Below are 3,344 nucleotides of genomic sequence, written 5' to 3' on the forward strand. Positions count from 1 at the left end.
TTCATTCTTTCCTATTTAACCCATCCTCCATTAAATGTTTCAACTCTTTTTCGTGGGACACTTTGTCAAGTAAGCCTATTGGTTCTGTAGAAGTTTATAAGAGCTTAGAAACTAGAGCTATGAATTCCGTCTAATTTGATCGTTTGCGGTTATCTGTGAAAACGAAAGAAGTAAGAAACGCCAAAATGGGGGGGGGTGCGTTTTAGTTACGTAACTTGTTTGTAGAAATGGTGAAGATAGATCGGGATTCGACATTTTCTGATTAAATCCGAATAGGTCTAAAAAAAAAATCTTTTTAAAGTTGAAAACAAAGTGCAGTTAAAAATTCGAGTTTGGAAACTAGAAAATATATAATTTAGAATTCACGGTGGCCCTTCATGAGTATTTACCAATTCATCTCTTTTCCCTCCACACAGTATCATTTCAACAGACCATAAAAATGATATATTTCTTATTTGTTGCAGTTATCGTCAAATTTTATTTGATTTACAGAAAGCATTGACGTGATTTGAAGGATTAAGATTACAAGTCAGCGATAAGGGGTATCCTAACAAAGTTAGTAGGCAGGGGGAGCCGAGGATATCCGTCTGCAGCAAAGAAATACCAGTTTGATAGAATCACATTCTACAAGCACTAGTTGTCCTAGGAAAAAAAATGCTCTCCAATATAAACATGCACGTTAATACCGCATGTTTAACTTAGATTTTTATTTTTTTATTTTTGACCATGTTTTGCACTGCATGCAAATTAGATTTAAAAATATATTCGTCATGTTATATCTTGTAGACAGCTATCGTTAAAAAATTCACATGCGTGCAAAAATGAATACTTTTTTTATATTTTTGATTCCGCGATCTCTTTTACAGATCTATTACAGTTTTGTTTACCCAAACTCTTCTTTTTTTTTTCTTTTTTGGTGATATGAAGTTTATTTGACGATGAAATCCATATGACGTACTTTAAAAACTGCACTATATAGTTATGATTATCAGAGATTAAATGATTAAATCTGACATAGCTGGTGACGTGAGAGGGAAAATAGGATATGTGTTAAATATATTTATTGACACAGCGATGCGGAACATTTATCCAAGATCACCCTTATCTGTAGGACTCTACCAAAGGAGCTACACCGCAAACGCGAAATTCCTTGTCTCGTTTTCGTCCGATTGATATAAAAAAAAAATAAAAAATGGTGTCATTATAAAAGCTATTTTGGGTACTAAAAATAGGTCAGTTGAAAAGAGTTTTTAATACAAACCCATTGTACAATGTACATGTAGAATTAGATTACTGATCCTCATCATTTATTGGGCCGATAACTCAACCTTTAAAAACGTTTAATTTCATAGAACTTGCATGTAGTTATAAGGTTTTACAATTGGCTTAGTGGATAGTTATTGTTCATGCAATTAATACAACTCGTTATTGGTTCGAATCACGATAAAAATAGAAGGGTTTTTCTCTAATTACTAGTTAACCGTTACAGTATATTCTATGAGGTTTTTAATACATGTCTACCCTGTGTGTCCACTGACAATTCTTTTAAGATGTGATATGATGCAGCTTTAGGTTAAAACGAACATAAAATGTAAATTTTATGACTCTTGGTTTAAAGTCAATTGTTTGAAAAATCTTCCCTACTTCGGCAAATCTTACAGAAAAAATGAATTCATACCTTTTTATACCAACCCTCTACCAAATTTTTTAAATATTATGCCCCCAGGAATAGGGGTTTGGGCTACAGGGCGGGGTCAAATAGTACAATTGTTTATATAAAATCTTGTTTACTTTTGCGGACACTAAATAAAAACTGGCTACATATTTTGCAAGACTTATAAGCTTAGGTCTTCTATCAAATTTTCAAATATCATAAATCCCGTGCTGATTCCAGGTCAGGCGCAAAACGGTCATACAACTTGTATAGTGTAAATAAATCTTCTTTACTTCTAGAAATGAGAAGAAACTGATTGCATATTTGAAAGATCATTTGGCCCTCTTCCAAACCTCTTAATTTCATAAGGGGGTTCTGACTTTAGGGCGGTGCTTAAATTGTCATATAGAATAATATATGAGGGGGAAGGGGTTGTAATTCCAGGGAGGGGCCAAAATGGTCATGTTTATTAAGAGGAACATTTACATCTGAGATGTAGACAATGCTGAATCTTGTCAAATTGAAAGTCTAAACGCTCTGATACATGATATTAACAAATAATAACAACGATTTTCTACGAGAACTAGATTAATGGTAATTTTGTAACGATATTTCTTATTGCTTTTGTTTATATACTGTCAGAAAGAGATCTATATAACGTTACGTGACGCGGTTGATCTCTTACAGCAAAAGTTAGAGAGTAAAATAGAACGATTCTGATAAGGAAATTATTTTTAAAAAATATCTTCAAAGTACCGCTTTCCCCGTAAGATATGAAATAATATTGATAAAGAGCAAGGACAATATGACGATGAGGTTTACGTAGATAGAGAACACAATGACATATACATTTAAGCGACAAAAATATCATTGAAGTGATTGTTTTATCACGTACTTTACTAAAAAAAAAAAATACCATTGATATAGCACAAAATATATCCTCTTGCCGGAAACAACATTGGAAACATTGGACTATTATTAGGGCAAATAGGTTACATTATTAGGAAACAACATAGTGCATTAATGAATTTAATGTAGTTTTAATCCAAGATCAAATCATTACATTAGGTCATCATCGGCTCTCCAGGGCATTGGCAAAATGCACCGTGGCTGCTGAACTTAGTATCATATATATTTTAAAAAGAAAAGAACATGTATTTTGTTTTCAACTCCCTTCACTCAAACATTGTACAGATCACAAGGAATGTTGTTTGCGCAAAGTTCAATCCTCGCAATATAAAATCCGGCCCTTTAAGTTTTTCTTAAGCTTTTTATCATACCAATAGAAATGACTTGATGTGTACCTTTGTTAAGTAGAAAATCTCTCTCTCTCTCTCTCTCTCTCTCTCTCTCTCTCTCTCTCTCTCTCTCTCTCTCTCTCTCCCTCTCTCTCTCTCTCTCTCTAACTCGAATGTAAAAAAAAAACAAATTTTCCTTATCCATTACATTTGATTTCTTAGAACCATGCACATGTATATATGATATCACACCTGGCGGTCAAAGTGTATATGTTTCTCTCTGACATTCCACCCCTGACTATAGGTCCAATCGATCTCACTCCTTTCCTTTAAACAGTAATTCCAAAGCTTACAAAGATGAGCCTTTATTTGCTATGAAACAATTGCAATTTCGGGCGATTAGCAATGTTTAATTTGATAGGGGGCTGAATACAAGAGGGTTCGATTAAACA

Source organism: Magallana gigas, chromosome 5, assembly GCF_963853765.1.
Source record: "Magallana gigas chromosome 5, xbMagGiga1.1, whole genome shotgun sequence".
NCBI classification, from domain to species: Eukaryota; Metazoa; Mollusca; class Bivalvia; order Ostreida; family Ostreidae; genus Magallana; species Magallana gigas.